Source organism: Phyllostomus hastatus, unplaced genomic scaffold (assembly GCF_019186645.2).
Source record: "Phyllostomus hastatus isolate PE091 unplaced genomic scaffold, TTU_PhHast_1.1 phas_contig_1, whole genome shotgun sequence".
Lineage (NCBI taxonomy): Eukaryota > Metazoa > Chordata > Mammalia > Chiroptera > Phyllostomidae > Phyllostomus > Phyllostomus hastatus.
In genome coordinates this window covers 37,096,364-37,123,921 of record NW_025333498.1, presented here as the reverse complement: position 1 = coordinate 37,123,921, position 27,558 = coordinate 37,096,364, and the positions used below count along the sequence as shown (strand labels likewise).

General features: G+C 36.3%; 1 long non-coding RNA gene across 2 annotated transcripts in view; it reads left to right on the top strand.

Annotated features, from left to right (window-relative positions):
- The first annotated feature begins 438 nt into the window (after window positions 1-438).
- The window catches only part of LOC123814032, a 42,226-nt gene continuing 15,106 nt past the window's right edge, over window positions 439-27,558 (top strand). Inside the window, exons 1-3 of one of the 2 annotated variants that reach the window (XR_006784827.1) lie at window positions 439-682; window positions 20,752-20,854; window positions 27,263-27,366. This is a non-coding gene — a long non-coding RNA (uncharacterized LOC123814032). The remainder of the gene's footprint in view (window positions 683-20,751; window positions 20,855-27,262; window positions 27,367-27,558) is intronic. The other variant, XR_006784828.1, reaches the window with a different exon arrangement.

Below are 27,558 nucleotides of genomic sequence, written 5' to 3'. Positions count from 1 at the left end.
TCATTACTGAGTTCATTTATTAGAAAAAAATAGTATACCTGAATTCATCAATTTGAGTTCTAACATGGTACTGTCAGAGTATGCCAGCTCTTCAATTTGAGACAAATCAATAAAGTATGTGGAAAAGGGTAACAAAAGCTAAATTTTGTACTTAAAAAAGCAAACTAGTGGAGCCAGAATAGTTATCTGCCTTATAAAGGTACAAGCACAGTTGTATCATTTCTTTCTGTGAATGCCCTGGGGGTGGACTGGGGTGGGAGGTTCGTGCTGCAGCCATGTGCTTCCGCGAGCAGGAGGCCTGGACTGGAGAGCCTGCTCCTGCAGGACAGGACCAGTTCACACCACAAGGCTGAGGGTGTGGCCTAAGGGGAATTGCCTGCTGTGGCTGGAAGCAGAGAAGGGTGAAAGGCAAGTCGTAGTGACACATTCAAGCAGGTGATCCCAAGGTTAGTGCCAGCAAACAAACAGTAAAGGAAAAAAATGGGAATGAGAGAATCAAGTAAGAAGTTCAGAGAGAAGGAGGAAATTAGATGAAGGCAAAAAAATGGGAGGAAATGGATGGCAGAGGGCAACTGAGCAGGTTGCAGGTAAAGCAGGAGAAGTGAGGAGAAGAGGATAAGCAACAAAGAAAACTGTGAGGAACAGAGCTCACCCTCTCATCGCACATCATTTCCTGACTCAGGTAAAAAACTACTCCCTTTCTGTGTTTCTCACTTTGATCCTTTCCTTTCATCTCTCACCCTCCTCACTCCACTAGTTCCCTTTTGTCCTGTGAAATCTAAAATTGGCAAAGTAGGGAAAGAAAGGGGGTATAGGAGAGGAAAGAGGTAAGGAGACTCTGAAACTGTACCACGTCAGTATAATGAATTAAAAATTTGTAAATGAAACTACAAATAAAACACATGCATAATACATAGAAACTTAAGGTAGGGCTTGGTTGAGTCCTGAACACCACTGTGACCCATTCCTCTTTGCTTGTCTAGGGCTCCATCACATATGTGGAAAGAGCACAGTCTTCATTGGGGCAGAGTTGGATGTACTCACAAGCTTGTGTTCATTGAAAACAGAAGTGTAATTTAGGCACAATCCCCTTGGCTAAAATAATGTTAGAATGTTATATACATGTAAGCATAATATATATATGTAGATATAATGTTATTTCATTATCTATAGTATATGATTTTAAAATAAAATTATTATTTAGGGCAGCAGTCAGCAACTATAGCTCAAGAGTCAAATAGTACTCTGTTTTTCTACAACCAAAAAGCTAAAAATTTTTATACGTTTAATGGTTGAAAGAAAAATCAAAAGAAGGATAATATTTTCGGGCACATAAAAATAATAGGAAATTCAAATTTCTGAGTCCAAAAATAAATACTAGAAGAGAGTCACACCATTCATTTACATATTGTCTATGGCTGCTTTCACCTGACAATGGTAGAGCTGTGTGTGGTACTGGCAAGAGAGACTGTATGGCCCACCAAATGCAATATATTTGCTATCTGGCCCATTACAGAAAATGTTTGCCAACCCCTGACTTAGGGCATTGCTTGTTGAAAGAAAAAGGTATATTTTCCTACATTGATTCTCATGGTCTGGAAGAAATAAGGTACCTCCAAAAGTCAGTGTGTCCCTGTCTCAGTGTCTCCTATTGGAGTGTCTGCCTCTTTTCCACTCAAAGAGCTGTTTCAGAAAAAAAAAATCTATGGGTGTATTAGGCTACCTTGAAGATTTAATTTAGTTTTTTGCCCCTAAACAACAGCACCCAGACTTTAATCCTGGTGTTATTGTCTTTATTTGGTAAAATGGATTTGATAGCGAGTGAGTTAAGAATATATGAGTTTAAATGCCAAGTACATCCTGTTTTTGATTCTCATGTTCACTCTGACTTTTCTGGAGGCTGATACATCAACAAACCCAAGTGAAAACTGCCTTCTCAGACAAATACCCTAGGCAGTAATAAAATTAAGTCTTAATTACTCAGCTCATGAACTAGATTTTCTTGAATGACTAAGGTTCTTTTGGAATATTAAGCAGAATTTTATACTAAATGAAAATACATAGCAACCTTCATAAGGACCTTGGAATCTTTATGTTCAGCATAGAAGATGTTGCAAGTAAATTAGCTACAATTTCAACACAGAGTTTCTGTAGAATTTTTGAAAACAAAAAATAATGTTAAAAATATAGATTATGTGATTTTTATTTAGTTTACAACTATAGGAAGGAGATTTCAGAAACCATAAAAGTAATGAATGCTTTAAATTATAGTCTTTTCAGAAGACTAACTGAACACTTCACTTACACTCACTTTTTATTTTTTATTTTTTTACACTCACTTTAAAAAATATATTGATTTTAGACAGAGAGGAAGGGAGAGAGAAAGAGAGGGAGAGAAACATCAATGTGTGGTTGCTTCTTGTGTGTCCCCCACTGGGACATGACCTGACCCTCAACCCAGGCACGTGCGCTGACTGGGAATCAAACTGGTGACCCTTTCGTTCACAGGCCAGTGCTCAATCCACTGAGCCACACCAGGCAGGGCACTTAAACTCACTTTTTGAGTTACACAGGAAATCTTTTTCAATAATAAAATTACTATTTATTACTATACCTTTTAAATCAAAAAGTTATAATTTAAAAAATTATTCTGATATTTTCATCTTAACAAATGTCCCTCTTGGTCATAGATATACTCACATTTTACTCAGTGAAATTATTGGTATATTAAAATTCACTGAGGAGAATTCTATCTGATTGTATAAAGTAAGTATCACAGCTATTTGAAAATCAAACTCAGCATATAAATTCAACTAAAGAAATACGTAACTAATATTTCTCTATTTTGAAATGGTAAGTATGCAGCACTACAAATACACCATTAAATACTTTCACAGCTGCCTTTGTGAAACTTCCTATTTTGTTATTCAAATTTATTGGTTTCCTGTAGATGAGACTATGCTATAATGCTATGCTATGCTATAAACAAAGCATGATGTTGATACCAGAAAATGAAAGCCAAAATAATTTTTCTTTCATACATTTGTTTTTTAAACTGATTGCTTCTTGGCATCCATCCTTCAAATAAGTGAAGCAGCAGATCTAGTAAGCAATATCAAAATAATCAGAATTATAAAAAGCATAAGTAAAGCTAAAGTAGAAGGTTCAGACACTGTTTCACTCATAGCTTCAACCTATTATCCTGCTAGAAGCTGAATTACCCCATTTACCACCAACATTCCAATTAGAGCTTTGGGGGTAACCTTTTATAATTAATACAATATTTAAAAATAACTGGTAATTATGTAATTTATGAAAGTCACCACTGTTTATGACAAAGCTAGTCAGGGGAGACAGGAAACACACATAATGTAACATAACAGGGTGGTTGTAAAAATGGTCCAGCCACTTCTCTGCTATTACCATTTGCAGAACAATTAGTAATGGTTCAGTTCAGTCTCAAGCTCATCACTTAACGACATGCTTATCTCTCACACTGCTGGTTCAGGTCTTTCTAAGAGAACTAGTTGATGATGTTAATGCAGTAAAAAATGTGACATTCTTAGACCTTTTCTCAGAATTAGTGTGAAACAAGTTAGGGTCCAATCCATCAAAAAGAAGATTGCTTCCACAATGGGTTGATGCCATAATTAAGAGCAAATGTCTGTGGACAGAAAGGATGTTGCTGTAATTTGAGAGACACACTGGTGGCTTTCTCATTCAGTTATTGACTCTGTACACAGTGGGTTGGTGAAGATGTCCTATTTTGTATGGAGAGTATTGTTACTATTAGTCTGGTTACTCTCTTTACAAACCTTAGAATTGTGATATGTGGATTTAAAGTGGGCACATGCTGTAACTTCTATATTTAAAAATACATATTTACATTTCATCAGAAATTGATGTTATTTATGATTATTCAAACAATTAGAACATGTCTACAATGATAGACAATAATTCTTAAAACTTTAACTTAAAAAGCTTCTGCATGGCTAAAGAAAACGTCAACAAAATGAAAGGGAAACAAATCCTATGGGAAAACATTTTGGCCAATGATACCTCACACAAGGGTTTGATCTCTAAAATATAAAAAGAACTCACATGACTCCACACCAAAAAGACAAACAATCTAATTACAACATGGGCGAAGGACCTGAACAGACACTTCTCCAAGGAGGACACACAGATGGCCCATAGGCATATAAAAAGATGCTCAACATCACCAGCCATCAGAGAGATGCAAATTAAATCTACAATGAGATATCACTTCAAACCAGTCAGAATGGCCATCATTAATAAATCAACAAACAACAAGTACTGGTGAGGTTGTGGAGAAAAGGGAACCCTAGTACACTGTTGGTAGGAATGCAGACTGGTGCAGCCATTGTGGAAAACAGTATGGAATTTCCAAAAAAAACCTAAAATGGAACTGCCTTTTGATCCAGTGATTCCACTGCTGGGATTATACCCTAACAATCCTGAATCAGCAATTCGAAAGAACCTATGCATCCCAATTCACAGCAACGGTATTTACAATAGCCAAGTGCTGGAAGCAACCTAAATGCCCATCAGTAAATGAGTGGATCAAAAAACTGGTACATTTATACAATGGAATACTATGCCACAGAAAGAAAGAAGGAGCTCCTACTGTTCACAATAGCATGGATGGAACTGGAGAGCATTATGCTAAGTGAAATAAGCCAGAGGGTGAAAGACAAATATGATATGATCTCACTTATAAGTGAAACTTAATCAACAAAACAAATAAATGAACAAAATAGAACCAGAGACACAGAAGTAAGTAACACATGACAGTAACCAGAGGGGTGGGGTGAGGGAGATAACAGGGGAAAAAAAGGGAAGGGGCAAGTCAAGGAACATGTAACAAGGATACTTGAACTTGGATAATGGAGTGGGGATTGACTGTGGGAGCAGTGGACGGTGCGGGGGCGCGTGTTGTGGAAAAGGGAGAGCAACAGGGAAAATGTGGGACAACTATAACTGAACAATAAAAAATTAAGAAAAAACCTTAACTGGGGAACAATTATTCCTTATCCTTTTGCAAGGTGCCATTTAAGCCTATTTGCTTTATAAATTATGTTAAATATTACTGTAATGCATATAATTACAAGGCTTTGTTTTAATTGGGTCTACTAATTAGGTGTTGTTGAGACTAAGAGATCAAGAGATGCCATTGAAATGGTACTTTGTTGACTGCAGCTCCCAAGTACAGGGGAAGGGGTCCCTGCATAATACCACAGTGGGCTACATGGGAAGCACCAGAGTCAGTCAGCAGGTAGAGAGAGGGGGATAAGGAGGCACAGGATGATTAGTTTGAATAATTTCAGTTGCCCCTGGGGCATAGGAGTGATTCCCAGTTCTCTAGCATCTGCCTCTGGGGTGATAACGGGAGGTGGATAGTGGCCCAGAGGATGAGAACCTGTCAAAGAGATGGTTGAAGATGTGAGCTCTAGACTGATTGGTTTGCATCTGAAGAGCACATTCACTGGCTTTTCTTTATTTACATCCAGGAATATCTTTGCTAAGAATTAGCTAACCCTTTGAGAGGCAGCCCCTCCAGAGTTAGCAAGGCCCCTGATGTCAAAGAATCAGAATGCAGAAAATAAAAGATAAGGTTAATACAGGTATTCACCCATCCTCACTGCAAAGTGTTAAATTCATTTCTTTTTACTATGAAAATGGCTCCAATTCATATTATTACTGATAAAACTGAAATAACTCATACAAACTTTTGCATATTACCATTCTGTGCAAAATCCTTTTGTATCTTCCATCATTTTTAGCTCATGTCTACTGACCCAGAAGAAGAATCATCTCCACCCTAATTGTAAATGTTGGTCTCCATCTTACAGCTTTAATGCCAATTCTGAAGCAATTCTTCATGAATAATTCTCTCTTTCTTCATGTATATTTTGAATTTTCTTATTATTTCATCTCTGTAGTCCTATCCTCTCTACTTATAATATGTTCAGATCTTCTGTATCTAAAATCTTCCCCTCTATAGGTTTGGCCTATCAAGCAGTCACCAAAGCACTCTCTTTTCCTTCACTGTCAAAACTCTTAAAAATTAGTCTGCATCCATGGTCTCCAAGGCCTTGGTATTACTCCTTAACCCCTTATGGTTTCTGCTCCATGTGGATACCTCTTTTATTGTGATAAAATTCAGCAAATTTTTCTGAATTCTCGAATCTCCTTATTTGATTGCAGGATTTGAGGCTATTGGCCTCTTGCTTAAACTGTCTATTCCTTTTGACTATTGTTGTATCAAATGACCTTTTTAGATTTTAAACTGTTAGGTCACTTTCAGTATCTTCCCATTGCTTGTTTAAACTTCTCTACTTGTAAAGAAAATATCTTTTTCATGTCTACAGTCACATTGTCAGCCACTTATTAGACATTCATCCCTGGATTTGTCCACACAACTTTGAACTCAATCTGTCCCATTTTGGTGTCAGCTTCTTTTGTATCAGTTTGCTCCCTTTTCTGTTTTTCCTCCCTGTCAATGTTAGCACCTTCTCCCAGCTCAAAATGTTAGAATCGTCTTTGCATCCTTTAAATATTTGTCTGCCACATTGTAGCATTTGGCATTTAAATCTTGCCTGCTCTGTCTCAATGCATATTTTCACATTTTGCTTCCTTCTTTCCATTTTCACAGTTAGCATCCTTGTTTAAGCTATTATTTAATCACATAAGCTCCTAACATGCCTCTTTGTGTTCAGTTCCTCCTCTTTTAGTAACAATTTATATAGAATGTTTTAAATGTCTGGCATGCACACAGCATCATTTGCAATTTGCCACTATCAGTGCCTACATGGGTACTTTCATTCTGCAACCCATGCCCTAGCAAATAGTCTTTATAAACAACAACAAAAACAACAACAAAGCTCTAAGTCACGGACTAATGATATTGGAAAGATTAACAATGAAAATGATAAAGCTGACAGTTGTGATATTTTCCTAAGTCCTCTGGTCAATGAATAATTCATGCAACCTTTACTTTCTGTTCCTGCCATGCCTGCTTATGATAGCAAGAGATGTAACGAAGGCAGTGGCCAAGGATTTCCATTCTGACTTCAGTTCAGAAAAAAACAGATTTAGCCTCACTCCTTGTATCCTTCTAATATACCAGAACCTCCTAGAAGCCATTTTGGTAATCTCTGCAGCAAGACATGACCACTCATTTGACCCACCCTAGACTTTGTGTAAAGCATTTTATGGCCCTTCTCTTACTCTATCTCTTAGCTAGTCTCCTTTTTATATACAGGGGCCAGCAGAATTAATGCCTGTTTGTGTGTGGTTGGTAGGGTAATAATATGGGTATAACAGTGTATAGTTTTAATTTGAATAGTTCACCTAAAATATCATGTGGTGGGCTTGAGTGTGATACTGTTATGTTACAGAATGACATGCTTATGATTTTGTGACAAAAAGAATGTTTTATTTGTGTTGGACCCTGTATATTAAGCAATTTGAGGTCAGAGACACTAATAGCACATCTTTGTATTATCATTTATAGTTTACTTTTGATAGTATTTTGTATTAGTTTTAGGTGTATTTTGTTGTTATTTCCTGAAGCAATGGCTTGGACAGAGTAGGTGTTCACTAACTAAATGAATGGTCTTGAATTTCCCCAAAATGTGTCTAAATAATATATGTTCTGATAAAATTTTCATGAGATTAATTAGAGGTGCCATAGAAAAAGCAAGGTGATGTTACAATCCATAAAACAGACAACCAATCTCTGTACTATTGAGAACTGATTAGACATCTGTAGATGAAGGAAATAGAAACACTCTGTGTATATATATGTATGCACTGCATACAGGGGAAAAGCACATGTTTGGGAGTCAGATGACCTGGTTTCAAGTGCTACCTCTACCAATTACTAGTTTGTAACCTTAGGAAAATTATCTTAAAAATGAGAATGATACTAATAGCATCTACCTTACAGGATCTGGTGAAGATTAACCGAGTTAACGTGTGTGCATAAAGCATGTGAAACACATTGTGCATTGGTATGTACCTCAAGAACCTGTCACAGCCCTTAGTCACAGGAGAAAAGTTTGCTTCTCTACTTCTCTCCTCCAATTCCCCAGAGGTGGGCTTGGAAAATCATCAGGGTTCTGCATGGAAGATGTCTGGAAGGGTGAGGTTCTAAACTGAAGGGTAAGTCACTGAGGGAAGTTGCAAGATAGTGTGAGGAAGCAGAGCATTAGAAGCAGACAGAGGTAGGCTGGAATCCAGCTCTGCCAACATGTTCCAGCTCCCAGAACCTCAGTGTACTTATATGTAGTTATGAGGTTGGGGCAAGGATTCAAGAATGAGGCCTGGCCTTTACGGTGAGTTTTCTAGAGCCCAGAGGAAAACCCTTTCCTCCTCAGAGTCCTCAGCAGAGCAAAACATTCCTTTATCAGGATCAAAGATGATGCCATGATAACCTAGTCAAAGCTTCCCTTTGTACCAAGGTATATAGAAATCTTATTGCTCAGAAAACAAGACATTCTGCTAGTGTAGCTGCATTGTTTGTCTCTCCAAATGACAAGCTGTTTCTTGCTGTTGACCATAAAAGTCCCTTTTTACCTCTAGTGAAATGACTGTTTTATCCTTTCATTTACTTTTCATATGTGTTACCAAATCCTCATGTTAAAATTTTTTTTAATTAAAAAAAGCTTACACCTATCTATTATCTTAGAGAATGATCTAGGACTCTTGTTGATTCTGAGAAATGCAACATTACTTTTAGCATATAAATATCATTTTTGAAATTTCAGGGCATATTTTTATGATGCCTCATGGTATCCAAACAGTGTGTTACTGTTTAAACTTTCTCTGAGAGATTGTCCATAGTAACTGGCAGCTTTTCGAAGACAAAAATCTGCATGGTCTCATTGTGACTGTTCATATTTATAAGTCGGAAAACATCCAAAAAGTTCAAAGCCAGCAAATACATATCCATACATATGATCTATATAGACAGACCAGCACTGTCTGGAGGAAATTGGGCAAACCTGGAATGACAGAAGTCTGCTCTGACTTTCACAGCAGCTACTTGAAATTCTGGAGGAGACTCAGCATTCTTTCAATGCTCATCACTTTACAGAATTTAAAAGGCCTGGAGTTAGATCTTGACACCCTCTGTGGCACATGGTGGGTTAAGCCCTTTATTAAAGCCTTGGGTATTAATTTTGATATTTCCATATTTTTAATGTCACCTTGATTTGGATATTTGTGTTCTGGTGAGATGAAGTTGATTAGAACTGATGCTGAACAATTATAAAAAAGACAAAAGTTACTTTTATTGGCCTTTCCCCATCCTTCAGTCAGCATCCTCTCTCTCGTGCCTGCTTCTCAACTGCCAGGTTTCCCAAAGCCTTTATGATGTTAAGGGCTTCCATTAATGCTGGACCACCTTCCCTAAAAATGCTTTGTGTTCCAGTCCAGCAAAATTTTCCTATTGAGTGTGGCCATCACTCAGCTCTTACTTAAAGATGCTATGACTTACACCATCCATTCTAAGGAGTTAAAGAGTACTTTGTTAGCTTGGGCTGCTACAATAAGACACTATAGACTAGGTTGTTTAAACAACAGACATTTACTTTTTTATGGTTCTAAATGATAGAAAGTCCAAGGTCAAGGCAACTGCATATCTGGTGTGTGATGAGGGCACTTCCTGACTTGTAGATGGTCATCTTGCCATATCAGCAGAAAGAGAGAAAGAGGAAGCAAACTGTTTCAGATCTCTGCTATAAGGGCGCTATTCCCATTACAAGGGCTCTACCATCATTGCCTCATTATCTCCCTAAGGCCTTGCCTTCAAACATATCACATTGGAGAATTATGTTTCAATCTATGAATTTTGGGGTAACACAAACATTCAGTCCCCAGCAGTATTATTACATTAATAAGTTATCTTTCCCTCTTATGAATTAGAATACTCTTCACTTCTTTGCCTCTTTGAAAAATTAAGCTCACTCCACACAAGTATAATTTATTTGAATCTTTCCTAATTCCTTCTGGGAATAATTAGTTGCCCTTTATTCTGTCTTCCCATAATACTTTGTATAAGTAGCCTACACTGCTTCTTATAAAACTTTATTTTATTATTTTATTTTGTTTAATTATTTGGGGCCGGGGGTTGCATGTCCTCCTCTTCTCATTAAATTCTGAAATCTTTAAAGCCTGGAATGTCATCGCATTTTTCTTATATTTTCACTAGCAAGCATGAAGTCTGGCACTTAGTAATTGCTTACTAAATACTCATTAAATATATAAGTGATTATAATAATGTGAATTTGAAGTCCTCTCAGATCTCCCAAGATATCTTATCTTTGGGAGGTTAAAAACAATCTGACGTTGATTCACATAAAAGGATGTTTTGAGCAGATATTATTTTCTGAAAAGTCAATCCAAAGACATCAGCTTGCCCAGAGCAGAGTCATAGCCATTTGTGGTACACATACTTTACACTGATGTCAGCCCTGACATCAGAGCCCGTAGCCATAGCTCCTTTTGTTGTGAGGCTGTTCCTCTGGCCAGAGTGATTGCATAAGATTGCTTGCTCTCTCTTTCTCTCTCTCTCTCTTTCTCTCTCCCTCCCTATTTGTTTGTTTGTTTGTTTTTTATTTTTGCCAGAGAAAATTTAGCTGCACAATATTCCAGTCCAAATACTTGACATCCCAAGTTCCCTGTAAGTGTAAAATATACCCTTAAATGAGTAGGAAAAAGATATATTTTATCACAAAATCTATTTATTTCCTGAGTCTCTTTTCCTTTTGGAAAATGACAGCAATTAGTGATTCCAAAATCTAGCCGGCCAGAGGGAAAAATATTTGAGGTTAAGTAGGCCTTTCTCCGTCCCTCCCTCTAGTCACATCACATCACATCAGCGGCATCTATACCACTAAATAGTTTAGGCTATGACCAAAGACATTCCACAGGCTGAAGTTACACTTCAAACAGAAATGAGAAGAATTCATGTAAAATGAGATATTCTCATCTTTCATACAGATGTGATTACCTCCAGAGTAACAAGAAACAAAAGAATAATGTACTCCCATCCCTCATCATCAAAATCTCCTTATTTCAGGTCTGAACATGGTGAGAAGGGCATGATCAAAGATATTTGTGGTGGTACCTTACTGGATATTGTTTCTTATTGCTACAGAAAATCATGTTAGATATCCATTTTTGTTGTTGTTTTTATGGAATAATAAGGAGTTACAAACAGGAGATCTAGACTTTTGTGGGACTCTAAATGCATGCAAAGTTAGTCATGCAAAACAGGTCATATAGATGTTTGAAACATTTGTTTTGGTAGATATGTAATTCCTAAATATTTCCAGAAACAAATGTTGAAATGTGCAATATTTAGGATTGTGGTTAAGAGGACATAATATATGTTAAGAAAAGAATGTCGCAGGTTCGATTCCCAGCCAGGGTGCATGCCTGGGTTGCAGGCCATGACCCCCAGCAACCGCACATTGATGTTTCTCTCTCTCTCTTTCTCCCTCCCTTCCCTCTCTAAAAACAAATAAATAAAATCTTTAAAAAAAGAAAAAAAAGAAAAGGAGGGAAAAAATGCATCTGGCCTTACCAATATACTCTAGTTTATTTCAAACCTACCTCTATTTCTTCTGCTTCCCTTATTTCTCTCCTGTTCCAGATGTCTTTCTTTAATTACTTTGTCTGTATGATGATTCAGTTAGCTTTCATATTATCTAATTCCATGTTTATAATATTTTGCATGAAATACTTGTGCTCAAGTTTCTTCCATCCCATATTCTAAATGTTTTTAATTCATTCCTTCAGCTATGCTCTTAATCTTATCCTCTCCTAATTTATCCGAGACCCTGCCACCCATCCTCATTAGATAACTGCAGCCTTTTTCCTTTTTCTCCCCTGGCACCTTCTCCATTGCCCCAAACAGGAAGATGGCAGCATGACTGATCAAATGAACCCACATTCATTACCATGTACAGAATGTTGTGCTATTAGCTTAATTCTCTAAACTTCATCTTTTTCCTCAATTTAACCTGTGTTTACTGCACCTCATATTAAAAACAAGAGTAAAATAACTGATAGAAAGTAGTAGCCCTATGACCATACCTTTCACCTGCTTGTGGGAGCTTTATCCCTTACCAAATCCTTCCAAAATCCTTCCAAAAGTTGCACTATGTTCCAAGACCCTATTCCTCCCACCTGCCACATGGCATGCAACCACTCAGTCCCTTCCTCCTCTAGCCTTCCATAGTGGTGCCAGTGATCTCTGAGGATTCTGAAAGTGCCATCTATGCCTACATTGCCCACTGTTGCCTTCCAGAGGCTGTAAGGCTGCCAATGCCCAAGGCTCCAAGTATCCATGATTGCTAAAGCCAAAGACATGGATGACATCCACAAAAAAGATGCCTTTGTCTCCAACCTCACTGCCATTGCCATAGCTAATTTCCTATTGCCTGTACTGCTGCTGCTTCTACAGGGACCAATGATCCCCAGTGCTGTGGACAATTTGTATGCCAGCATCCCGCGGACATTTTAGAGAAATGATTCTTAATTTACATCAGCTCTATTGTTACAGCCCTCTCTCTAGGACTTGGCAGGGCTGCATGGGGATTAAACCAGAGGTTGTTTGACAGACACCATGCTGTCCTTGAAATCATTTCTATACACTCTCCACAAATCACATTTTTATAACACAAGCCTGAATAATAATCAAATGGCTTAAAAATATTCAAGTTTTATTTTCACTCATGTAATCCAAAATGAATTTTGCACCACAAAACCATCCATAAATCCTGGGTAATGATGGTAGTTCTACACTCTCTGGCATTTTTGGCATCCACATGGTCAAAGGTGGGTCAGGTCCCAGACAATGACATGGAGAAAAAATGTGGATGAGTTATGAACATTGGCTTAAGGCATATATCTTTTCCACTCACAGCTCTGGGCAAGAACTTTGACACATAGCCACATGTAACTGCAGGGGAGATTGAAAAACAGTCTAGCTGTGTACTCAAAAAGGAGAGAATTGATTATCTTATGCAACTAACAGTACTTTTCATGAAACAGTTCTAGAGTCCCTATAGTGAGATTCCAGATCTTAGTTTGGGTACAGATTCATTTCAGGAGAGAAGCAAGGTGAGTAGCTTCCATGTTTCTGACAGACTGTGGCAAAAACAGTTGGGTTGTGGAGCAGACAACCACAGCAGTGACTTCTGAATTCCATGGGTAGTTTCCTCCTTTGGCAGATTCCTGGCAAAGGCTGAGGTGTCATCCTGGAACCAGCAGCCATGATGCCATATTTCTGATTCCATAATAAAGTTTCTGATTATGGCAGAGGCAGTACCTCCCCTAACCCAATTCTGTTGGAAAGACTTGGAAATGCTTCCTGGAATCTCAACATAGAGTTTTTCTTCAGCCCTTGCATTGGTTCTGGCATGTAATACCATGTAATAACTTTCTGTCTGCTTAGGTAGAATGGGTTCTATTATTGGCAACTGAGGTCTGAGCAATATACCTGCTCTGTCTCCAAAGGCCTAAAATCTCCTTGGATATCTCTGGCTCACTTTTCCACAATGCACATACAATTTATGTTGAATTCCAAAAAGCATTTATTGAGATATGAATCCCCAAAGTGTGTTAGAAAAATTATTCATTTCTCTAATATTTCTAATACCCTACTCTCAAACCTTAATACCCAATTGCCCTTCATTCCATAGGCCCTAGAAAGACCTGTTACATTGGGAGTGGGGAGGAGAAATCCAAGATGCCTAGTGAGTGGAGCCACAACAGAGCTCCTGTGGCAACCTTCTGTAAAATGTACTGTTTTAAACTTCAATCAAAATGTCATTTATTATGCAAGGTGAAGTACTTAGGAGAAAATGGATTGATGTATGCAATTTACTTTGAAATGCATAAGAAAAGTAAATGAAATAAGGAATGAATGGATATATATGTGATAAAACAAATTTAGTAAAATGTTAATGAAGTAGAAATCGAGTGATATATATATGTCTGCATACTTTAAAGTTATTTAAGCTTTGCTGTATGTTTGAAATTTTATAATAAAATGTTAGAAAAATATTGTTTATTAAAAGTTATATACATCTTGAGAAAAAGTAATAATTTTCTCTCTTTGATTTATCTGTTGCTATGAATGTATTCATTCATATTTTCCCTTGCTCATCACAAGCATAAATATAAAGATTTAATATCAAATATGTTAATACTTTATTGTATTTTGCAAATTTCTTTTTTACTGTGTAATGTAGCATGAATATTTTTTCAAGTCAATTCATATAGATGTCACCTTTTTAAAAGGTGCATTCTATTTTGGAATATGACTTACCCAATTTGTTCAATTATCCTGTAACTGGTGGTCATTCAGGTTGTGTCCAGTTTTTGGTCGCTGAGAACCATGTGATAAATATTTTATACATATGTCTTTAAATATTGGTATTTTTATATCTAGTAAATGAATAGTTGGAGGTGGATTGTTGATCAGGGAGGCATACATATTTTATATTTTAATTAATTCTCCCAGATAACTTTCTTGGAAGGTTGTTTGTAGTCCAACCAAGAGAGAATAAGAATGTCTCTTTTTCCCAGTCTTATTAGACCAGAGATTATCTGTTGCTCATGGGTATTTTGATAGTGATCAGGATGTTTTAGAATTTCTTCCAGAGGAAACAAGACTCAAGAATGTAGATAACTCCAAAACAATGATTTACTAAGACCACATAGTTTATTAATGCCAGGATAAGGGCAGGAACTGTGGATTTCTCATTTGCAATGTGTACTTCTTCCTTTCTTTTGAAGATACTAAATAAGAGGATTTATGAGTGATAATTTTCATTTTTTATCAACATAAACATTCTATATTTCAATCAAATGTAGTTACTTTCCGTCTCTCAGCTTGCTGATGTTTTAGTTCTGTGACCCTAATTGTAGGCAGTATGGTCAAATACAGAGTATAAAATATAAGGGATACCAAATACGTTACCAAGTGGAGAGTGACAGAAGTCTGATATGTCTTCCTCTCATGCTGCTTCCAGACAGGCAAGGGCCAAGGTGGTGATGCTAAACACAGAGAGTGCATTAATGTGCACCACCAGCCTTGTGCAAAGCTCCTACACTCAGTTGAAAATTTAGGTAAATTTCTCCACTTCCCTGTTTGCTTTTTCCTTATATGTAAAATAAAGAGATGCCCTTCACATATGAGGAAACAAAAATTCAACCAAGCTTCTACATATGTTGTAAAACATTATTTAAAAATTATTTATTCTGCAAAGAAAATAAATAAAATGAGGAGGAACAAAAACTTCGAGACAAATTATATTACCCATTATATCTTAGTATGGTTCTGAAATATTTGACTAATTCTCTTGCCTTATCCTGAAATACCTATTTTGAAAGTACTTTTCTTCAAAGGGTGGAGCAGCTACTCAAATACTTCACAGCAAAAGGTTAGGTAATTTAAGATACATACTTATTCCCCAAAACAGAAGTGGTATACAACTGTTTCCCATTCACAGATCAAATCATTGAAAAATGTTATTTTTATAGAAAATCTTCTTATATCGCATCTTAAAGCAATCTATACATCTTCTTTCTTTCTTTTATTGCCCAGTTATATTTTCTTTCTTTTTTTTCTTTTTTAAATGATCTGTTAATGTATTTTTCCAATGCCAGAGAAGCATAAAGCCAACCATAAATGATGACAAGCCCTAAAAATTAATGATGTTGTATTTTAAAAAGGCAAACACTATTGGAGACTAAATGAATGAAAGTGGGGCTAATAATTCAAAATTTCCAGGTAACTAGGCACACTTAGTGTTGATGATGGTTGCTCTAAGTCTTAGAAAAAATTTACTTTTAAGGGGCTTTATCTTCAAGTTCTAAGGTGCCCCAATGTCTGGAATGTACTCAAATCTTTCCAAACATTCTAAATCAAGCATTCTGTAAAGAGAGGGTGGCAATGCAGGCAGGAACCAAAACACTGGGGAATGGACATTTTCATTCAATCACAAACCATATGGAAAATATGTTGATATGGTATTAACTTGATGTGTTTGTGGATCAGTGCTCTTTGAGATCATGGTCATTTACTGTATTTCTTGTTCCCATGTACAATAAATAAAGTAGAAGTGTAGAGACTGGGGTTGCCTTCTCTCTGCAATACTTTCTTACCCTCCCACCAACAACCACACACAGACACACACCCTGGGAAGGCCCTGGAATAGGCCGTCTACATTCACTTTTCTTCAGTTACCTGTTCAGCATTTTAAGTGTATCATTCAGCATATCAGCCTATGAAAAAGGCACCCTGAGGGCCACTTGGCCTGCTTCAGATTATCTTTAGTTCAATTAGCCCTAAGATTCTTTAACTAAGGGTGTATTGGCAATGTCTGGACACATTTTTGGTTATTACAACTGAAGAGGAGGTATGCCACTGGCATCTAGTGGGTAGAGGTCAGAGATGCTGCTAAACGTCCCACAAAGTAGAAGGCACCTACACCACCAACAAAGATTTATCCAGTCCAAATGCCTAATGTCAATGTGTTCATAGTGCAGAGGTTTAGAAACCTTGATCTAGCCCACAAGGACTGGCATGTCACCAACAGGTTTGGGGCCAATAACTTGCTTAACCTTATTTTCACCATTCACTCTCTCTCTTTCTCTCTCTCTCTCTCTCTCTCTCCCCCTCTCTCTCGTGTATGCATGTGCACCCGTTACTCCTTCCCTCCCTACTTCCCTAGCTCCAAGTATGGGAGACAGACCACTCAGTTCCCAACTATAATAATTCAGATATTGCAGTCATAACTAATTCATCTTTAGAGATATAACTAGTACTAGCCATTTCTTAAATTTCTTAGTATTCACACTTCTTATGAGTTGAATGATTAAGATAAGTAAAGTGAATGATCCCAGGATAAAAATCTACTTTAAAGCATAACTGTTTGATTTGGCCAAAAGAAGATTTATACTTGTGAGTACACAAAACACAGAATTTATTCTTTTATTATTACTTATTAATGATTGTATCATTTTCCATATGAATAACTATAAACCTACTTTTGCTACACCCTGTCTTATTATTTAACTCAATATGATCAACTCAAGTGTTTTCATTTTTAGGTTATTTCAGGTCAAAAAAAATCAAGGAAAATGTAAAAGCCAACCATAAAAATATATTTTAGATTCTTTTTTTTTAAACTCATAAAAACACACAAACTTTTTCAATATGAAGAATAATTGTATAGGAAAATTTCCTGTTTCGTTTGACATCTGTGGATTAATTCAACTAGGCCAGGTGGCAGGAACATCAGCCTATGTAACTTTGTGTCAAAAGTAGACACAGGTATTCTCTGGCTCATGGAAGTTACCACTTACACTAAAAAATAAAATAAAATAGTTGAAAATGTTGACAATAAACATTTGCTCATAAGTTAAAGGTAAATGTCCTCTATATTCCTGGAGAAACTGTATAATCTGAATTCTGCAGATTTGATCTTTGATATATGGTACTAAAAGGAAGTAAGAAAATTATTTTTACTGTGTCAACAAATCCTGGCTTTCAAGCCAATTAACATACTAAAATAATTCTATCTTGAATATTAGAAGTAGAAAAGCATTTCTTCTTCTTCATATTCTTGCTATTCTAGCCTTAAAGCACTCCCACATCCATTCAGGACCAGCTACATAATTTTTGATACTAAGTGCAAAATGGAAAGACAAAGCTGCTTGTTTAAAAATCAAGAATTTCAAGATGGTGACAGCAGAGCGTTAAGCCAAGTACGAGGCCCTTGTCAGTGCCAGGCCCTCAGCAAGTGCATGTGACCCACCCACAAAGCCGACTCTGCTTCCAAGTCTCACCCCAGTGTATTCTTTCAAGGTCACATGCAGAAAATGCCACGTTTAAGCTATTACCCTTCAGGGCCTCCACATTCAGTTAAACAGCTTCTGCACTGAACAACTCTAAGGTCACTCATGTCAGAGGCTGAGGGAACTGCATGCTCTGAAACCGTGGTATGCAATCTGCATGGGCAGATGTGCCAGTCCTAAACACCAGTCACAAAGGGATCCTCCTCTCTGTTTTAACAAAGAGAGTGACACTACATAGTTACTACCTTTCTCATCCACCAAAAAATGAGAAATGATTCAACTAGTTTTCAAATTCAATGACTTTTCCATCTTTCCCTCTATACTCAGTGACTGAAGAGGGTGTTTTGCATTTATTAAACCTTAGTTCAAAAACCATAAGGAAATTCACTGGTATTTTTCTCAAAAACAGAAATATATTTTATATTTTTTCCTATTTGAAGCATTCATTTTATGAGATTTCCATGACAGTGTAACCCATTTTTGCATCATAGTGTTATCATGATTTACCTTTTACTCGAGGAAGCACTAAAGTTTATGAAGCTCTTTGGTGTAGATCAGAGGAACAGCCCCATGAACACTCTGCCAGCACAGTAGAGTTAATGAATATTAGAGCTGGAATTGATTGAAGAGACAGTCTTTTCCTGCCTTCTTAAATAGATGAGGAGCCAAAAACTGGACTTGCCTCCAGTCACACTGGTAGATATTGAAAGAGTAAAGACTAGAGATCTCTCATCCTAGAGACCTTGATTTCCAGGACAAGCAGGGTATCACATATGTACTTAAATCAGACCCATCCTGAGAGAAAAGTGCTAATGCTTCTGTCATCAAGAGAAAGTCAATGTCTTATGAGTAACTATAACTGTGATTCAGATTTGACAGATGACACATTAGCAGTTACCCTGTTGGATCCTGTGAACTCATGTTACCGTGTGGCACAACTGCTGGAAATGGGTGCTGTCTGTCTCTGCGAAATATTTGCACCTTTGTTAAGATTCTTTATGTGTTCTCACTGTAAACCCTCTCTTTCCAGGTGTTTACAACAAGCTCATAAGCATTCTGTTCACATGCAGACATCTGAAGCACAAAAACTATCAGCAATAAAAAGAATTTAGAAGTAGTTACTAAAAATTCAAAAATATTACAGGGACTACATTTTATCAAACAGAAAAGGGAATGTTTACAAGTCTTAAACGGATTATTTTGCAATATATTTAAATTTTATAATCTTGAGAGAAACATTTTGTTCTTTTTCCATATGCAACAATCAGAATTATTGCCATCTGAATTGATTTCACTTTGTCATTGTCTTTCTGTTTCACATGAAGTAACTGGTTTTCTCTCCCACTGTAACAGAAGGAAGACAATCTCTATCACCAGAATGAGTGCATATAAATTCTAAATGTAAAGACACAAAGCTTCTTTAGAAATTTGTGCTTCCTTCCATATCTATTATAAAGAGTTAATTGTTTGTTGGCCAATTCATTACTTGCTGATATTCTTTGCCCAAATGGATTATAGGATTCTTTCTTCTGAAAAGTATTAAAACTGAATAGCTAATAAAATTTGACCATCAAATCAATGATCGGGTAGTAACTAATGGTCTGATATCTCATAGTATTAGCATAGGTATCTAGTTAGGTATTAACAAAAGAGAAGGGGGACAGACACTTAATTAACCAGATGAACGAGAAAACTACAGCTTCACAGACAGTCCAGGGAACAGCTGCATAGCTGCTCCGAAGAGATTACATCCTAGGCAGGAAAGACTTGCTTTCCTATCTCCCCAGGCAACAACTGGACTGTTCCTAAAGATTAGTTGGGGGAGAGGAGATACACTGGGAGAGAATAATTACTCTACTGAGGCTTGAACAGTGGAAGCCAGATGAGGAAACAAAACCAGTCATGCACAATAGGAGTCATAATTGTGATCATAAAGGGGAGGAGTCTAGCCTGGGAAGATCAGAGAAAAAGATCCTATAGGATAAGGGCATGAAACACCAGAAGATACAGAAAAGGGATTGGATGAGGGGACCCAGTATAGCACTGGAAAGATGCAGGAAAGAGATGGGAAGAAAAACTACTCTTGCCCAAGCCCAAGGAAATATCAAAGCTTAACAAATGGCCAGAGGCATTCTCTCTCTTTAGCAGATGCTCAGGCCTATCACAAGCCAGATGGGAACAGAGACTGTGCTGGACTACTGGAGCCTCAGGTGCCAGGCTATGGCCACAGGAATGCTGGATCCTGGCCCTCATCTTGGGCTTGGTGGGCTCAAGTGCAGGCCTGCATCCTGAAGCTGGACTTCTTCTGCATCTAGACAGAGCTCAGCCATCTGGTTGTGGATTGAGACCTCACCTAAGCTCTTCCTTTGCTTTTACTCCAATAAATCTTGCCATTGCACCTCAAATCCTCTTATGCTTGTATCCTTGAAATGCATTTCCTGCAATACTATGGAAGAATCCTATTGCCTCCAGCAACAGTAGTTCTAAAAAAGACATTTATAATTTTTACAAAGGCTAGTTTTCCTCTTAAAATGACATATGTGCAACTTGGTGAGCCAACACTATTTCCATTATCAAAAAGAACTGACTTGAAATAGTATGTGAAACAGGAAGAGTTTCTAAAACAGTAGAGCAGATATTTCTTCATGTTAGTATAGGTTGCATTATTAGCCCCAGTTCTTCCTCCTTCCCAATAGGCATATACTTTGTCATGTAATTTTGCAATTCTGTTCTTGACCTTGGACTTGACTATCTGACTTATTTTGGCAGTGATGAGAAATGCAGTTTTCCAGTTGCTCTTTTGTACCTTTTTCATTGCCATTAAGAACAGCTTGCTTTGCTTATCCCAAGTCAGGAAGGAAGATGAGAGACTGGTGGTAAGAACAGAACGGCCCCAACTGATCCACAGAGGGACAGTGAGAGGAAGTGTGGTGCAAAGCCCTGCAACGTGAAGGTGAGTAGCCCAGTCAAGCCCAGCCTAGATCAGCTAGACTCCCAAAGTCCTGCAGACACATAGGTGACAATAAATGACTTTTGTTTAAAGCCGCTGGATTTGAAGTAGTTTCTTATTCAGCAGCATTTAACAGATCCATTGGGCTTCCACTGTCAAATCCAGGAACAAGACGTAGCGGAAATGAACACATAACGGAACTTCTGCTAGAGAGCAAAATAAGGCCAAAAAAAGTCTTAGGTTGGCGTGCCTGTTGTTCTCAAAACACAGAGGAAATTGCTTCCATTGGAAATCAGAATAGTTAAAAATGGTCCACATTTGTTGAGTTTGCTGAGAAAAGTTACCATTGCTTTGCAAATAGTAACTTCCAAAATTTGTACACTCTGGAAATTTTTCTGAATTTGGAGACTGGAGGGGTTCCTTGCCATTCTGAAAATACCTCACTTTGACTAATCTGCACCACTCACTTAGAATTACAGTGCTTTTTCCCCTCAACATAGGTTGTTTAACTCTTATTTAATACAATTTCATAGGGAGTAGATGACTATTATTCCAACCTAGGGTAATTTTTATTTTGTTTTGTTTTGGTGCTTAGAACACAGGTTAAAGATTTTGAGATGAATAAATGAAAACCTCCGATTCTGAATAATTCTCATGAATATTGTAAATATTTGACTTAAATATCAAAATCATTTCAATTGTACAAATAGATGACAATACATTCTTATGTCTATTGGTTCCATAAAGCTTCTTCTAAGACATAGATGGTTCCTCATAAACATAATGTCTCTAATGATTTAGTTCAAGTCAGAGACTTGGCTTCAGCTTTGCTTTGAGAATGAACTGAGCATGTTTACTCAAAAGGTCAATGGTAGTGTCACAGGTTTGATTCCCAGTAAGGGCACATGCCTGGGTTGCAGGCCATGGCCCCCAGCAACCGCACATTTGATGTTTCTCTCTCTCTCTTTCTCCCTCCCTTCCCTCTCTAAAAATAAATAAATAAAATCTTTAAAAAGAAAAAAGATCAATGGTGCAAACTGAACATATTAACTAATGAAGGTAGAAGCACGTAATTGCAAGTATTAAATTAAGTATCTGAAAATGGATTGTGCCCTTGTAAACAAATAACTATTTTCATCTACTTCCTATTCTGTAAGCACAATGGCTTTAGCAGTTTTTAAAAAATCAATGTTTCATTACCTGAAGACCTTGCCGAGGACTGAGGATATTTTTCTGCTGTTGACATCTCATTAAGATTATTTAACAACTATGCAATCTATTTGCTTCCTTGGTGCTAAAATTGATAAATTTTTCAAAATATAATCCAGAGTTTTCAGAGAAAAACTCCTAGTTTTTTGACCCAATGTCAATGTCTATCACTGAAAGGTATGAAATAAAACAATAAATGTGTTCAGTCAAGAGGATAGAAAATATTGATATATTAAGCAATAAATAAAGCCTTGCCTTAATGATGCTATTAAAAGAATAATATGAATATTTTTAATAAGGTCGTTTTTAAATTGCTACTTCACAATAATTGGATATTGATAATATGTGTTTTATTATCTTTTAAGAATGCATTAGAAATCATGAGTATTTTGTTTGCTTTTTTCCAAACATAGAGAACAGAGGCATTGTCCAGATAATTTTAGACAGAAAGCAAGATTTCTCTCTGTTCATTTTTTACAGAAATTCAGACTTATGGAAGTTTGCAGGGATAGTGTCTAGAATTAGAATTCTCAGATACCCTTTATCCAGATTTTCTAAATGTTAATATTTTACCCTAATTCTTAGTACATACATATATTAGAACTGCTTAAAGATAAGTTGCAGATATACTCTAATATTTACCCCTAAACATTTCAATATGTATCTCCTATAAGATGATTATCTAACATAATCACAGTATAGTTATCAATATCAGGAAATTAAGACTGATACAATATCAGATACTCTATAGGCCTCTTTCAATTTTGCCAACTAACTCAACAATGTTGTTTACGGCAAAACGAAACAAAACAAAAAAACCCCTCAGTTTATGCATTAGATTCAGTTGTAAAATCTCTTTAGTCATCTTTAATCTGGAAGGGTTTCTCAGAAAATTTCCATTTCACCAATATTTTTTAAGAATACAGTCACACTATTTTGTAGAATGCCAGTCAGATTGGGTTTATTTGATGTTTCCTTTTGATCAAATTCAGCATATGCATGTTGAGTCAAAAATATCATAGAAGTGGTTTTGCTTTTCTCAGTGCCCTGGTTCCTATTAGAGGACTATTTAAAAAGAAAGATTAGGACTCTAGGAAACATGTATATGCATGTGTGCACATGCACACACACACACACACCTTTTTCTATATCTCAGGGTTTCTTAACCTCTCGGCACACTGCTAGTCTGGGTCAGATAATTGCTGGAGGTGCTGCCCTCTGCACAGTAGGATGTTTAGCGTCATCCTAGTAGATGCCAGTGGCATGCCCTGCCGTCCAGATGTGATAACCAAACTGTTTGAAGACATCTCCAAATTTCCTCTAGTGGGTAAAATTGCCCCCAGCTGAGAATCATTGAAGATCTATTTAAAACCATCAATTCACACTGATACCTGCAATTACAATCCAACTGCACAGGGATCATTCTGTCTTCTCTCTTTCTTGTATTGTAACTCTTTTCTCCAACAGTGAAAAACCTGGCTCCCACCATCCACTGTATATTTACTTATCTATCATTCCTTGAAAAATATACATATATACATATACATATATATACACACATATATATTTGCATCTGTGATAACCCATGCTACCAAAAAATAAAAATAAAAAGTTGAATTTTGTCAAAGACTTCTTTTACCTCTATAGAGATGACCATATGATTTTTCTACTTATATCTGTTAATATAGTTTATTATCTTATAATTTTTGTAATGTTGAACCAAATTTGCAATTCTAAAAGAAACCCACTTGGTCATGGAATACTGCTTGCTGGTGTGTTGCAAAGTCCATTTACTTCATTTGGAACTTCTGCTTCAATACTTAGAAGTGGCAGTGTTCTGCAATGTTTTTCATACTATCAGTTTTTTTATACCAATATTACCTTTTCTTCATAAAAAGAATAGAGAAATTTTCTTTCATTTCTAATTTTCTGAAACAATTTCTGAAGCTTTGGGATTATAGTAAAATCATCCAGGCCTTAGTGGTTTTCTGACATGTTAATTCTTTGACAACTCTCTCTAGGAAAATTGATCAGAATAACCTTTCTGTCTTTACTGTGATCAATCATGGTAAATTTATTTCCCTATGAAATTTCCCATTTAATGTAATTATTTTTTGTTTTTTTACATATTATTTTTATTTTTCCGTTACCATTTATCCCACCTATACCCTCTCCTACCTCTGCCCACTCACGCCCCCTCCCACAATCCCCACACTATTGTCTGTTTCCATAAATTCTTTCTCTCTCTCTTATTTTTTTTTGCTGGATCCCTCAACCCCTCCAACACCACCCCCCACTACCCCACCAGAGCTGTCTGCCTGCTCTCTCTCTCTGCATTTTTCTCTATTTTGCCTATTCGGTTTGTTCATTAGAGTCCACACATAGGTGAAATCCTATGGTATTTGTCTTTCTCTGACTGGTTTATTTCACTTAGCATAATGTTCTCCAAGTCCACCCATTCTGTCATGAAATATAAAATTTTCTTTTTTCTTGCAGCCAAGTAGTATATAATTGTGTAAATATACCATAGCTGTTTTTAATCCATTTTATCCACTCATCTGCTGATGGACACTTGGGCTTCTTCCAAACCTTGACTATTGTAAATAATGCTGCAAGAACATAAGGGTACATGTATTATTTTGAATTAGTTTTTCAGGTTTCTTTAGATAAATTACCAGAAGTGGAATCACATGGTAATAAAGCATTTCCAGTTTTAATTTTTCGAGGTATCTCCATACTGCTGCACCAATCTGCAAAACCCACCAACAATGCAAAAGTGTCCCCCTTTCCCCACATCCTCTCCAACACTTGTTGTTTGTTGATTTATTGATGATAGCCATTTTGACAGGTGTGAGATGGTATCTTATTGTGGTTTTAATTTGTATTTCTTTTATGATTAGTGACATTGAGCATCTTTTTGTATGTCTATTGGCAATCTGTATGTCCTCTTTGGAGAAGTGTCTATTCGGGTCCCTTGCACAATTTTTAATTGGATATTTTGGGCATTGAGTTTTATAAGTTCTTTACAAATTTTGGATAATAACCCCTTATCAGATACATTGGTGAATATTTTCTCCCAATCAATGGGTTATCCTCATTTTTTTGATAGTTTCCTTTATTTCCAAAAACTTTTAGTTTGATGTAGTCCCATTTGTTTGTGTTTGTTTTTTCTTCCATTGCTTGAGAATAAGAAATAAGAATCTTCCATCTTCATGTTTGAAGATCCTCAGTTTAAGTTAGCCAATGGTTTTCTATTTTTTAATTAAAAATAAATCAAGATTTTGATTTATTCATTGATTTGTTGCTTTACAATTTTCTTTCTGATTTTCTACTTTTATCTATTATTTTTTCCATTTACTTTCATCTAGTTTAATTATTTTTTCCAGATTTTGTTCTAAGATATTAATTCATTTAATTCAGTTCTTTAATGTATATTGAAAAGGTGTTTTAGGCTATTTCAATGATCTCTAACCCATAGAATTTAATATGTACTATTTTCAAATTAATTTTTAGAAATTTTTTAGTTTTTGTGTTTTTTTTCTTTTTACACCCAAGAATTGTTTATCAAAAGGTCTTTAAATTTCTCAATGAAAAAAACCTTTCTTTAAACTATGCTAATATTTGTAATTTATTGCATTTTTCATCAAAAATGGTTTTTGTAATATTTCTACTCATGTAACTTTCTGGAGGTCTTTAAATATGACCAATGTTTGCAATGTACCATATGTGCTTGAGAATTAGGTATATTGTTTATTACTAGCGTGTAATGTTCTATATCCATCCAAAGATCTGCCCCATTCATTGTGTTGTTTAGATTTCCTAGATCCTTATTTATTTTTTGTGACTCTGATCTGTGTTGTACCTAGTGGTTTCTCCTACTATTAGTGTGTTTCTATGTGTCCTTCTACTATTTGCTTTATAAAGGTGATTATTTTGTTATTAGGTACATAAATATTTATACCTGTTATCTTTATATATGTTTATTTGTGTTTTTAGTGTAAATTGTACTTTTAAAATTAAAAAGAATCTCTTTTTATCACTTCAAATACTATATTATTTGAGTTCTATTTGTCCAATCTCAATATCCCTGCCCTGCATTCTTATTGTTTTTATTTTCCTGTCACACTTTTATCCTTGTCTTTTTTCTTCCTTTGAGAATCTCTTATATAGAGCATAGAATTGAGTCTTAATATGAGAGTCAAATTAAAGTCTATTTCTTTTAACAGGTGAATGAAGCCCATGGTTTGAAGGGAGCATTGAGTGTAGAGGTTGTGTGGAAATCAATTTTTTCCTTTGTTTGTTGGTTTGTTTTTCCTTTTGCTTTGTAAGATCCTAAACCTACCCACCTCCTGTTCATTTTTCCTTCCCTACAATTTCCTAATACTTGTCCCTTCTTGAAATCCACTTCTCTCCCCTAGAGGATTCCTTTCTTAAGAATGCCTCCTCACCTTTGGGGTGCACCATTAGGTACCTATCCTGTAAGCAGCAGTCTGACATATTGTATAATTTTTCAATCATAGGGTTAATTTTCTCTTAATAGCAATCATACCAGCTTTTCTCTTGTCTCTTCAGTGCAGTTTTACCCAACCTGTCTTAGTTCTCTGTAAGGGCTGGCAGCAAAAGTATAAAAGTGTATGAGATAGTGTGCTAGGTATTGATATTTATTTTTCTACTTAGAGTTCATTTCAATTTTTAAATTATTATATCTTTATTTATGTTGAATGCCTAAGTTTTGTTTGCTTTGATTTTTCACTGTTTATTTCTCCCCCTTTGCAGGAAATGTTGGATGGTTTGTATACATACCACTATATCATTACCTGGACTATTAAGAACAATGAAAGCCCATGATTCCCTATGTTCCCTGAACAATTATGTCTTACATATGTAAGAAATGCTTTTGCAACTACAAGTAAGAGGACACTCAATTATAGGGAGGAAATTATGCTTTTCTTTAGGATGTTGAAAGATGTGAAACAATGTTGAAGACACTTAGACAATGAGAAAATGTTGGATATTCTACAAAATCAACTGCTTTCAGTAATATCAGCTCTTTCTGTCTTCTGTAGCTTTTCTTGCTTTGCATGCTGGCTTTCATTTATATGCATGAAGCTTCATGATTGCAATATGACTGCCATTGTCTCAAGTTCAAGGCAGAAGAGAAGAAACTTGTTTAGTTTTAGCAGCCTTTGTTTCTTTTGTCAGGAAAAGAACATTTTCTTATAAGGTGAAGATCAGGCCTCCACTAACATCTCATTGATCAGAAGTGTGTTACACACCTTATTCTACCTGCAAGGGAGGCTATAAAAGTGAGTATTTAGCTTTTTTCAGGCTCTATAGGAGAGGCAAGCAAGGGGCCAGTGAGTTGAAATGAATGAGAGCTGGGTTAGCCAACACAGAGTATCTGTAGCACTTGTACTTCTTTTATGCACCTCATATCTCTTATTGGGTTTCAGGTCACATAACTAGAGTTGAATTGACATTTGGACTTGACCTAGTTA